Consider the following 13,592-nt stretch of genomic DNA (forward strand, 5'->3'; position numbering starts at 1 on the left):
GATCGAATGATCATTATTCTCAAAAAAATTTAAAATCATGTTTAAAGCAGGTCCTTGAATGTTGAACTATACAAACGCATTTGATATTCTTTTATTTTGTTTCGCTTTTTTCAAGGGAGGGGGGGGGAGTGTTCGTTAGCCTTCCTAAAACCATGGCATTATAACTCGTTACATTATAAAGCGCCAAATACTGACGTCACTATAGAAATGATAGGTTACGAAAAATTGCTTCATGCAGCCTAATTAAAGAAACGGCTGCTATCTCTTGCGTCGATCGTTTATCGTACCAAGTCCCGAATATTAAATCCGTTATCTTAGGCGGTCGAGTACACTCTTTCGCGAATTTTAAACCTCATTAATATTTACGAAGGGCTCATAAAACCGACTAATCATCCTGGATTTTGAAGGAGAATATTTCTGCTCATTAGCATAATTAATGGAAATCCTTAAAGTAGGATTCCACCTCAAACACGAAGTTACAAGAAATGGAGGGGATACTGTTGGTGGTTTCGTTCAGTTTTGCTTGTAAAAAAGACTGAAACAAAACCCATAGCTTTTTATTTATTGCTATTATTTAACATGTTTTAATGTTTGATTGTGGGGGATATAACGAGTTTCCGTAGAAATGTGTAATTCTATTTTCTTAAGCTATCACAAACCAGAACTTTAGGTGCAGCTGAAATACACCCCAAGACAATAGAAACGCTGCCTACGCCTTCGACAAAGTAGACGACGGAATAAGACTTGTGCATAAAAACAAAAGCCTTCCAAACGTTGTTTATCGCATTAAAAATCATGTAGGAGCTCACTCTTCGCATGTATAGAAGGGATGCACCAATACCTCCTAGACAGCTTTCAAGCCTGCGCCCATAATTTTGACGTCACATCCGCCCGGCCGACACCGGAGCCCGGAGGAGGACGCCGCAGTGACAGCGACCCAACGTCAGCTAGCCCTAATCGCTCCTGGGAAACGGCGTGGTCGCGTCATCGCGTATCGTTTGCCGTCGTTGTTTTTGCGGCAATTTCGTTCTTGTGCGTGATGCAGAGCTGAAATTACGATGCCAAACAAGTGTTGTGTGCCAAGGTGCACCAGTAACTACAAAACAGGGAAGAAGGAGCAAGTGTTCTCTTTTCCGAAAGACGACGACACTTTGAAGAAATAGATTCGTGCTATTCCCAGGAAGGACTTCGTACCAACTTCATACACCAAGGTAATGCTTCCTCTATGCTGATATTCTTATGCTGCTAGTTATTATATTTGTGCCGCGCCTTTCTTTTTATGCTTCCGAACCGTAGCAGTGTTTATCGTATACGAACGCGCATGGTAACTATGGCTGTACAAAAGGGAGTGCATTGCATTTTTCCAACGAACTAGGTGCTCAGCCGTTTACGAACGTTTTCCACATTTGTGCAGGTGTGCGCGGTTCACTTCGACCCGTCGTGCATCGAGCGGACCACATCGTACACGGATCCGAGGACAGGAAAAGTACTTGAGGCGGCATTGCCAGTGCCTCGCTTGCGTCCTGGATCTGTACCGAAAATATTTCCCGCCTGTCCTTCGTATCTTTCGAAGCCCGTAACCAACACGAGAGATGCGCCCGACACCAAAAAGAGCCGACAAGAAGCATCCCAACTCGCTCGTGCTCTTGAAGAATCAGCGGCGTCCTTTGAAGTGGAACAGGAGAGACACCGCTCTCCGACGCTCGAAGAACTAAAGGCGTGCCTGCAAGTACCATCGGTGTCGGTGAAGTGGACTGTTATACATCAAGAAAAGTGCACAATGTTTTTGAACATAGTCGACGAGTGTGAACCTTGGCTGAAGGCATCTTTGACAGTGTTTGAGAACCTTCAAGTCTCTGCCTGCTATCAAGGAGCACCGGTCAAGAGGTTTGCAAGCAGTGTTGTACCAGACTCAGTGCGTGACGTAAGTTCCTTGCTGAATATTTTGGACAACCTGTGTATGCTTTCGGATGAAGGTTGCAGCTTTCGTCACTTGCTGGGTGCGGTAACTGCCCTTCTAGACAAACTGGAAGGAAGCGTTAGTGAAGGCAAGAAAGAGGCCGTGAAATTTTTGAAGGAGCAGCTGCTGCTGCTTTGCAAAGGATGCATTCGTTACAGCACTCAGGTGATGGTATTTGCATGCATTCTGTACACGATATCACCACACGCCTATGAGTTTTTGAGGAAGACAAGTACGCTCACTTTGCCTCATCCAAGCACGATCAGAAGTGTATGTTCGTCTTTTCAAATGTGCCCAGAAATCCAGTCCTCAGATTTCACTTTCCTGCAGTATATTGCACAGAGGTTCAAGCATCTAGAACCTCATGAACACACTGTGACATTGATGCTGGATGAAATTCATATCAAGCCTTGTCTTGATTATAAAGGTGGAAACATATGTGGCACTGCAGTCAATTCCAACGAGGCAGCAACGTCGGTACACGTTTTCATGATACAAAGTCTATTAAGCTCGTTCAAGGAAGTGGCGCACATTCTTCCAGTAAAAACCCTACATGGCGATGAGCTTCACACCATCCTGAAGAAGGTTATCTTGCGCTTAGAAGAAATCGGGTACAGAGTTGTGGCAATCGTCTGTGACAATAATGCACTCAACAGGAAAGCAATGAAAGCGTTTTTGCAAAAGCCGAAACTCAGCCCTGTTTATCCACACCCAGCAGACCCATCTCGACCACTGTATTACGTGGTAGATGCTGTGCATCTCCTTAAGTGCATTAGAAACAACTGGATTAACCAGAAAAACTCAGGGACGTGCTTTTTCTACCCATGCTTTGAGCTTTCAGACAACAACGTTCGTCCTGAGTGCAAGATGACTGCATCATTTAAGCACTTGAGAGATTTGCATAAAGAGGAGTCGGGTCAACTGCTGAAGTCTGGTTATGGTTTGACATCAAAAGCGCTTAATCCTAGCAGCTTGGAGCGCCAGAATGTTAAACTGGTACTGCAGGTTTTTAATCCACATGTAGCCGAAGCCCTGGCAACCCGTAGTGGTGAAGTTGATTTTCAGCATGCTAAAGCAACAGCAGACTTCATCAAAATCATTCTACGTTGGTGGAGTATTGTCAACGTGAAGACACCAAAGAAAGGCTTCCACCATCGTAATGTTTATGAAGAGCCGATGGCATGCCTTACTGATGACCCAAAACTAGCCTTTCTTAGTTCATTGATCACATGGCTCGACGTTTGGGAATTCTACGGGCATGACACTGGTGTGCTCACCCCGGAAACGTTGAGCACCCTGAGGCTGTCTGCTCAGTCTCTTTTGGCGCTGGCAAAGTATTGCATAGATGAGCTTCACTTCAACTACATTCTGTTAGGAAAAGTCCAGACGGATCCTCTTGAGAGTCGTTTTGGACAGTACAGACAAATGGCTGGTGGACAGTACCATATATCTGTTCGGCAGCTGTGTGAAACAGAGGGCAGGATTCGCCTTCAAAGTGCTCTACCAATGATGAGTGCCAATGACCTCAAGGGCATTGAAGACACAAACACTGTCGAAGGTGTGGGCAGCTCCCTTTGCATTCCTGTTAATGATGTTGACCTTGATGAACTGAGAGCACGAATGCCAGTCATTGCCTATGTCGGTGGGTATTGTGCCCATGCTGCTTTAAAAGTTCTGAAGTGCGAAAGCTGCCGAGATCACCTAGTTTTTAATGGACATGACGCCGACCCCGAAGAAGACACTCATTTGCTAATCAAGCAGTTAGACCGAGGTGGTCTTAAGTTTCCCTCAGCCCTAGTAATTTCAGTGGTCATGCACACGGAGGTTGTGGTAAAAAAGCTTGTCGCACAAAACAGCTGCACACAGTTTTTCCATGGGTTCAACCAAAGGAATGTTGTTAGAGAACTGACACTACGCTCTCTGTCAAGGCTTGAAGACATGTCGACGTGTGAGAACGGGCACAACTATGAGCTGCTTGTCGGGCTGGTTGCGAACTGTGCAGCAAACATAGTCCTGAATAATTTGTGCAAACAAAGAAATGATCTTCTGCGTGCAGAAAAAGATACAAATGCAAAGAAGAGGAAGGCTGAAATCTTTCTCAAAAAATGATTTCTTGTATTCTTGGGTGGTAGCGGTGGTGGTACATTGTACTCTAATAATTGCGTTTTGTGCAATTTTCGCACAGATATTGTATGATATGATGTGTCTGTTCGTTATGATTTTCTAACATGTTTCTGTCTGGGGCAGTGTAATACATGTAATATCTGTCTGTGTTACATTTTATTGTCTATTGTGTACAAGTTATTTGGTGATCTGTTTTGTCTGTTGTGATTATTTTGCATACTTTGCCTTTACAGTGCTCTGTTTTGTGCCATTCAATTGATGCCCGGTGTCTAATATGATAAATAAATATGTATTATCTGCTTCACAATTAGTGTGCAATATGTATTATTTGCTCCATAATTATGATACAAAAAATTGGGGGCCATTCCACTCTGTGATGGTGAATGACTCAGCGAAGCTGTTTAACACAGGACACAGACGTGACACAGAATTTTGAACAAAGGTGTGACGAAATGGTACGCACACATACGTGCCGCCCGCTGCCTTCAAGGAGAACACAGGGTATGGTGTTCCACGCGTCGCACGCGCACGCCTTCCCCGTATAAAAGATTCGAAGTAAATAACCAAAATAAAGCGTTGACGAACGTGCATGCAAGGTGCCATTTGTTTTAGGCTTTTGCTTTAGAGCAGTTACTGCTGCAGACGCCGGCTAGTGCGGCGCGCGGGTACGGTGCGAGCGTACAGTTTTTGGTCGCGCACACAGCAAATCCACCGGAACCCTAGCCATTAACATCTTCGCTGTAATATGTATTTTTGGTTTCATAACGAGTATACTTTTCATAACTGTGGTAATTCATGCAGCCATGGTGATCGATCAAGTTTAATTTACGGCACACGTTACCGCCATACGCGAACGAAATGCTCGAGCGACGAGAGCTACAGCGCGCACTCGAGCCGGCCGGCCGCGCCAAGGTCGGCCGGCGCGCTGTGACGTTGCTGACGTCAAATCACGTGACAAGCAGGCTTGAAAGCTGTCTAGGAGGTATTGGATGCACACCCTATGGCCGCCGCACCTTCGTTCTTCGCTTTGTTATTAACTGTCTGACACGTGCAGAAAGCGAAAGTTGGTGTTATTCCTTTCACAAACTCAGATTTGTGGAGTTCTGAGGCTTATGTATATCGCCGCACTGACATATCTAACAACTAAATGGCGGATTGAGGTGATGAAAACGAAAAACGTACCCGTCCATTATAATTTTTGTTTTGGTAAACCTATTAACGGAACACAAATGCAGAGGAGCAAACAGTGACGCAGCTGAATAAATAGGAGCCTCCGAACAAATTACTGCAAACAAACCGACAAGAAAACCCACATGCGCAAACAAAAAAACAAAAAAAATAAAGACTCGGTCATTTTTTGTTTTATTCCTCTGCTCAAAACATATCTCGACTCCAGGCGAGTATTGAACGATCGAGACGTCCTCAAAGATAGAGAAAGATTTCGGTCATCGAGACAAACTGCATCTCCATCGTAAGGAAGCAAGAAAAATGGCGTCGTCGATTGCCGGACATCTACTGCCAGGGGACGCCGGTGCAGAAAGCTTCACCCCCGGAAACACCCCCAATAACTCGGCAAGCAAAACGCGTCGTCCTAGAAGTGCAATAAGTAGCTTGAGCAGTCAGCGCTTTCCGAGCTGACGGGATGAAATGTCGAAGACCTCTCGGGCTTCATTCTCTTCGAGACAAACGACCTCCCCCTCCCCCCGCCCCTCCGTCCCTCCTTCCCCCCCCCTCACAGCCGTCTCTCTGTCAATACATGCACACCATAACATTGAACGTTGTAAAAGATCTACCGTTATCACGGTAAATCTTTTAAAACGTTTACGACGTCCCGTGAACACCCTGATGTCAACAGCCCGGCTACATCCTACGGACACGAATACGCAAAGAGCTGGCCTTTCAAACGCTGGTCACTTAATAGATCATCTGCAGAACAGGTGAGAGGCTGTTAGGAATTGTGGGCCTCATATCGGCCACAGTTCGCTCTGCCTCCTGCCGGCAGTCGGCTTGCGTTGACACCTGAGGCTGGCGCGTTGACGTCGCAATCCTGCTAACCCTTCGTCCCTTAGCCTGTTATTATTATGCGCCTTGAGGTTACTTGTCTCGTGTTTTGTTTAGTGTTTCTGGTTGTATTCCGTTTAACCAGCTAGCTTGTGCGACGCAGATACGTAAACCCTAACCGAAGAGTTAATGGTGAGAGGAACGGAATTGCGCTACCGCAAAATGAGTCTCGCAATAACAGCGCAAGTGTGAGGTTACACATGAACACACGTCAGCACCGGTCGCAAAAATAATCACACTTAATTACTAACACACTCACACAGCGCTGAACTACAATTGACGTTTAATACTGCGAGAAAAACCTTACCCTTTTTTCTTTTTTTTTTTTAATACTGTGAGAGAGCTTACCCCCTTTTTCTGCACAAAACGGCGAAAGTCAAATTTGGGGGTTTTACGTGCCAAACCTACGACGGGCATCTGGCACGCCCCAGCGGAGGACTGAGGATTAATTTCGACCACCTGGGGATCTTTTGACGTGCAACCGAAAGCTCGGTTACACGGCGCCTTCTCCGCAATAAGCCTCCGTCATATTGCGGGCACCTCGGTCGGGATTCGAACCCGCCACCTGGGGATCCGTAGGCCGGCCCACCGAGGCGGCGCACAAAACGGCGGCTTGCGCGTATTTGCTATCTATGTTTCAAAATAACAGCTCAAGTATGGGGTTACACAAAAACACACGAAGACGAAAAAAAAGGGGTAAGGCTTCTCTCACAGTATTAAACGTCATTTGTAAGTCAGCGCTGTGTGAGTGTTTTGTGTGCTGTGAGTGTTACTAAGTGTGATTATTTTTGTGGCCGGTGCTGACGTGTGTTTGTGTGTAACCCCATACTTGCGCTGTTATTTTGAGACATAGAAAACCAACACGCCTATGCCACCGTTTTTCCCACTAAATGAGGTAATGGAAGGGTTAAAGCAAAACCGGACAGTCGGGCATGAGGTACACCCTGCAAGAGCCAAATTAGGCCAGTGTTTCCCCAATTTTTCTGCATTGACTGATTGACTGTTTTAATTATTTATTCATTTACGGTATTTATTGAATGATTGATTTAACATTAAAAAACTAGCTAATTGATTCATCAATTTTTTACATTTCATTTCTTATGGATGTGCTTGGCGTGTGTGTGTGTGTGGGAGGCGGTAGAGGGACTCGTAGTCGAGTGGTTCAGCGCATGGTAGCTCGGGGTACGTGAAGCGAAAGCTTGCGCTGCAGAATCTAAAAATCCTGAGCTCACCCCCCCCCCCCCCACCGCCTCTTTCAATCTGGAAGAGAATCGTACCAACGTGCTTTCATGTATCACTACTGTGTGATGCACGACAAAAACCCTGGGCTAGTAGTGGTGAAGCACCGACTAAATTTCTCATATACAGCTGAGACACCAGACTTCCATTGTGGCCAACTAACTCCCCACTGTGTAAACATACACAAAACACAACTTGGGGGGGGGGGGGGGATTGTTCAAGTAAAAAGAATCCAGAAGAATTGCGTAGCATGGTCACTATCTCGCGTTTGAGAACGGGAATAAAAAGCGAAAACAAAGATAAAGGAAAGGGGAGATAAGACGTCAGCAGACACTGAAATGTGCACTACAACAATTCATCTTGAGGAATGCACTCTTTGCTGATGACAGAGGCGGTGCGTCTAACTTTAACAAAGAGGTGGAGTGCCACAAACGAGTCGCGCTGAAAAACCCAGGAACCACTCCAGCGGTCGATCCCCGCCCCTGAACGTTGCAATCTTGGAGAGCACATTACCGGCGTGTAGCCGTCTGATCACCGACTAGCTGTTGCGCGTTAAAAGCCCGATCTGCGCAGCCGTACTGCTCAAGATATATTTCTAATCTACCGCGTGAATCAGTATCGCCATAACTCAAAAGTAGACCAAAATCTCAAAATCTAAGAATTCAACGATTCTTGGCCTTTTTATTTTGCCGAAAGTGCTTTTTGAAACTTATAAAGCGAGGACATTGTACTGCCTGACAATTTTGCGTTCTATTTTTTTCTACTCTGTCACCACGCGGTGCGAGTGCATTGAGAGACTCCAGGGTCTAATCACAGTAGTAACTGACCATATATAAAGGCATAGGAGATATTTCATTATCGCTTCGCAACGAATAATAATTCGACAATGATGAATAAGAATGTCAGAAAACTAATCATAAAGCAAGAAGCCCAAACATTATAAGCAACGCCCTGCGAAATTCTCAGTACCTCCTGGTGTACTTCTGTTAAACGCCCCTGACTATCAATCGCACTGAACTGTTCACATTTTTTCTCAACAGCATCGAGGCAGGTCGCCATTCCAAGATAGTTTCATTGTGGATAAAACCTTTGAGCTTTACACCAATAAATAATGCAAACCTTTTTTAGAGCGCAGCTCTTAGGGGCCCGTTCCCGGCTTGAGCGGCGTCGGCGTCGCCGTTGCCGTCGGCGTCGCCGTTGCCGTCGGCGTCGCCGTCGGCGTCGTTGTCGCCGTCGGCGTAACCAAGGTCATCCCAAGGTCACGTGACCCCAAGGTCACGTGACCCCTCCCAATGTCATCTCAAGGCCACGTGACCCCCTGAAGGTCACGTGACCTGGGGGTCACGTGGGTCATCTTGGGATCACGTGACCCCCAAGGTCACGTGACCCCTCGAGGTCACGTGACCCCTACCAAAATCATTTCGAGGTCATGTGACCCTTTGAAGGTCACGTGACCCCCGAGGTCACATGACCCCCAAGGTCAAGGTCACGTGGGGGTCACCTTGGGGGTCACGTGACTTTGAGGTGGCCTCCATGTGACACCCAAGGTCACGTGACCCCCAGGTCACGCCTCCCCGAGGTCACGTGACCCCCCTCCCCGAAGTCACGTGACACCCCCACCCCCGAGGTCACGTGACCCCCCCCCCGGAGCATATTAAAGAATGAGGGGAGGAGGAGGAGGAGGGGTCTACCCTCCCCTCAGTACCCTTCCCTCCTCCTCCTCAAGAGCTGCGCTCCAATTCGGCGTTACAGGGATTTGTAAACGGCTTTCACTTTTTTTAAGCAAAATATAGCCTCCAAGCGACGCTTGCCTTCAAAATTTACGAATATATTTGCCTAGCTCCATAAACCTAATCGCTATTCTAAAAAAACACGGCTATTAAAAGTGTATAGGCAAAAGAAGCAAAAAAAAATTTCGCTGCCCGTTGATTTCATTGAGCCAGTTTTGAACATTTAACGAGATTGCTTCGAATTCTATATGAGCACCAGATGCGCTATTGTTGGAAGCCAAGATAATCCCTTCCGTGGAAAAATTTCCAGAGCTATATTGGGGGATGCCCAAAAATGGCGACAACTTCGTAACTACGCTATTAATGGGCGTCGGAATTAACTGCGTCAACCGCAACAAGTATTCCTTTAGGGGTAGGGGCCCATTACGCATATACCAGGCGACGGTGGTCACTTAGAACAACTTACACGTGGCAGCCAACACATTCAACTAATGAATGTCCTTAAGTTGAAACCCTTATAATTGGGTCAAACAAGGGAGAACTGGGTGGGGACGAAGTTTTGCAATGTTCGGAACTTTCAAGATTAACACCACTTCCCACGCAAAAAACCAACAACAAGACATAAGTGTTTTGAATAATTTTAGTGGCCCCTAAACTAAAAGTACTAGCGAAATTATTTCAACTTCATTGAGCTCCAATCACCGATTAAAAGCAGCCCCCCCCCCTTTCACCCATTTTTGCCATCCAAGGTACCTTATGTAAAAAAACTGTGAGTGCGCCGGCGAGGCATTATTCGGTTATTTCATATTATCACGCAATTTCTCATAACCTTATAAGCATGCGCAAAGAAATTTGGGATAGATGTAGCGTTTCAAGTCCGACTATAAGCTGAATCGTTTGACACCGTTTCAGACGAGTCAGAAAGTGTGTCAGAAAGCGCACCGTGATAGGTCGGTTGACTGCAAGGAAGGGGTGATCTATGAAATACCACTGGAATGTGGTTTCAAGTATGTGGGACAAACGGCAAGGTGTGTAAATGATAGGTTGGTTGAGCAAAAAAGAAATGTAAAAATAAACGCTTCCAATTCAGAGATTGCTAAACATATTAGTGAGTGTAACGATTGTACGGCACATAGGTCGCACACTGACATTTATCGCAGAGAGCGCAACAATACTAAGAGGCTAATAAGAGAGACAGTTCGTATTAAATCCATCGGTAATTGTATCAGCCATGCTTCGATGCAACTCGGAAGTAATTCCAAGAAGTTTCTTAAAATGTAAAGTTTTCCTTTTTTTTTGTAATAGTGGTAAGCGAACGTGCAATGAGTCATTTTGCGGGGTCATAGCAGTTCTCGTTTTCCGTGTGTTTGTTTTGTTGTGTTTGTTTTGTTCAAGGTCCCAAGCTTTCAGTTCGGGATTGAGGTCACCGTTTACGGTTGAGGTGAAGACCAGTGTGGGCAGTACTGTATAGATAACAAAGGTTGACCTTGTGACGTCGGTGGTCGGTGGTTAGGTTGTGGGTATATAAGACAATGTGGACATAAACGTAGTAAATGAGTTTGAGATGTTCTTTTCCCCTGTCTTTCTTCTCCGACACCGTTTCCCTGCTTTTACCACAGTCTCGGGTTTTCTACATTATGTACCTTATGTGCTTGAATTGTATGTACCCAGGGGATCATACAATGTAAGTCTACCGAAAGAAAAGCTTTACGAGAAGGCACAATTCTTGCTTACATAAACAATAAACGACAAAACAAGTTTCTCTCCGTATAATACAGATATAGGCACTGATAGCATCATAAACGTAAGGCGTAGTTTATTATGATTAGGCATCTGGCTTCGTGATTGGACCTTCGACTTTCTTATCAGCTAATGCGGCAATCTCATTGGCTGCGGATCAATTATAAGATGCTAGTTTCGCATTATACACTGCGCTTCTTAAGTTTCCACTGAATATAATATAGGAAGAAACAGCAATGAAGACCAAGAAGCAACATTAGAAAAAAAAGAATTCCCAAACAAACCACAACTTAATTTAAAACACAGCCAGTTATATTCGGGCCCCCCCCCCCCCCCCCCCTGTGCAGAGCGCAAGTTCGTCTGCTACTTTTGCAGGGGTTGTGGTGACGTCAGAAAGACGCCGAGCTCTGATTGGCTCTGATTGAAGGATAGTGGGTGGACCTCAAGGCAGCTTGCTTTGAGGTAGAGCCAATCAGGGCTCGGCATTCAGACGTCACTACAACCATTGAAGAAAAAAAAAGCGGACAAACTTGCGCTCCGCGTAGGTTTTACCTGGAATTTGTTTTATGTTTATTTTCCTTACAAATTGACTTTTCTAAAGAAAATATGTATTATTCTTCACCTGTTATTTTATTTTCGATTAGATTGTGTCTGCAATGCAAACGCGGGAGCAGACTGGGGCACGTTTGTTTCCATGCCTTTCTCCGCCTCACCTCAATTAAGTCCTTAAAGTTCGCTCTTTTTCTTCTTTTTTTTAGGAGTTTCTTGGATAGTTTGAACGTAGCCACGACTCTTGGGTATCTCGCCATAAATGCCCGCAATCGAAGTATGACTCAACTTACCATCAATAAAAAAAAATGCGAGATAACATTTAGAAGACATATATGCATGTTAAGTATCGTAACTCTTCCGCCAACCGCCGCGAAAGCACAAAACAATGTTATATAACGGTCCTAGCAAGAAAAGGTGTTGTAGAGACGGGAGTATATATAAAGGTTGAGGCATACGGCTTAGACCAGGTTCCTCCCCACTGGATCGAACAGGAGATGACTCTCCCGTAACGCCGTTCGTCTCTGGGCCCTTCGATCAATCCGCCGTGGCCTCGGGGGAGCGAGGACCCCGAGCCGAGGAAGCTTTTACAATCACGCGATGGCACCCAATCAGTGCACGGCACTAATTGGGGTAATCCCGGGCGGGGCAGACGATCCACGCGTAGCATGGCAACGACGGCGAAATGGAATTGAAGCTCGGGGATAACCGCGCTGCAGTGATAACTTCAACCTATACTCAGTTCAGCCCTCAGCTGACACAGCGGTGAAAGCTACGTGCGCCTTGGATATAAGTTGTAGGACGCCTATCTTACCCAGCGTAAGAACGGCCGCACCTACGAGCAGAGAGGGCGGCCAGGTGGTGAAGGGAAGGCGACTGATTGCTCCTGCGAAGCGCGTAGCTGAATTTCACCGCACTGTTAGCATACGCTCTAAGAAATGCTTGCGTGTTTACTTACCCGCAAAACACTCGAAGAGCCAATCTCTGCGATCTACGAAATCAGCTCAGCGAATGGTGAGGCAGGAGATCTGTTTTAGACCTTAAAACTAAATCTGCGCTGTGGCATTACGCAATGCAAGCCTGACACTTTGCATTGCGTAATCAGCATCGCGGAAACCAAAGAAAAGAAGCTTAGTTTGGCGCGTTCTGCCCCCTCAGCCTCGTCGCAGCGCACTCTTAGCTGAAATAAGTCGGCCACCGTAGATGATAACCAGGGATCAGGACCTCACTACCTAATAATGCCGAGGAAGGCTGTCTCACGCGGGTTGCCCCCTTTTTTTACTTATATTTATCACGACCAATCGGGACGAAGGAGCGCCGTTTAAACGGGAGATTTTGTTAACATCCATGGACGCTTTTTTTTTCTAGATCCTAGCATATAACAGCTTCGCCGTAAAAACAGTCTGCACGGCAACACTGAGCGGGGCGTTTCACGTGCTTACGTCACGCTCAGTGTCTCCTTTCTAGATTGCAGCGATGGGCTCCCATCAAGTGCTTTGTGAGAAAACCAATTATTTATCTTTTAGAGACTATAGGTAACATAAGGGAACAGCGAGCTGAAAAGCATTGCACCCTGTGAACAGAAGCAGATACGATACAGGTGCTTAATTTAATGATGTTTTTTACGTAAATGAAAGTTCCAACACGAAGTCTCTCCAGAGGTGAGTGCTAAATTTAAAAAAAAAAGCTGAAGAAGTTATTAAAACAAATAACGAGAATTTTATAGTATTTTAACCCAGTGAATCAAAATATAACCTCTGTTTTCCCCGAAGACGTAACTAAACGCGAGAAAACACAAAACACCTCCGAACAGTCGCGACGTCATCAAAGGATCTTTCGGCCGCCAAGCGCGTGTCGCTCCTCGCCCGCACTGACACCACGGAAGAGGAAGAAGACGATTGCAGGCAAGTCGTCCATTTTTTTGCGTTCCTTTTTATATTAATATTTTTCTTGAAATGTTTCGGACTGCACAGTATATTTCGCCAACAGCAGTCATCTGTCGCCTTCGGGCGGACTGCCAGTACCGCTTTTGGACTGCCGTCAAAGAAAATGCCGAACCCTGGCCTGAACAATTGCACCCCCTCCCCGAACATCTCTGACCGGAAGACTACGTGCGCAAAAAGACACCGAGACATGAGCGAATTTGAAAATGACATGCAAAGCAATGAGGACGACGAGCACACCCCATT

At 45.9% G+C, this 13,592-nt stretch overlaps 1 pseudogene; it reads left to right on the plus strand.

The window, feature by feature from the left end:
- Nucleotides 1-854: 854 nt before the first annotated feature.
- Nucleotides 855-4,383, plus strand: LOC121838155 (annotated as a pseudogene).
- The last annotated feature ends 9,209 nt before the right edge of the window (nt 4,384-13,592 follow it).

Source organism: Ixodes scapularis, unplaced genomic scaffold, assembly GCF_016920785.2.
Source record: "Ixodes scapularis isolate PalLabHiFi unplaced genomic scaffold, ASM1692078v2 PGA_scaffold5__190_contigs__length_132052651, whole genome shotgun sequence".
Classification (NCBI taxonomy): Eukaryota; Metazoa; Arthropoda; class Arachnida; order Ixodida; family Ixodidae; genus Ixodes; species Ixodes scapularis.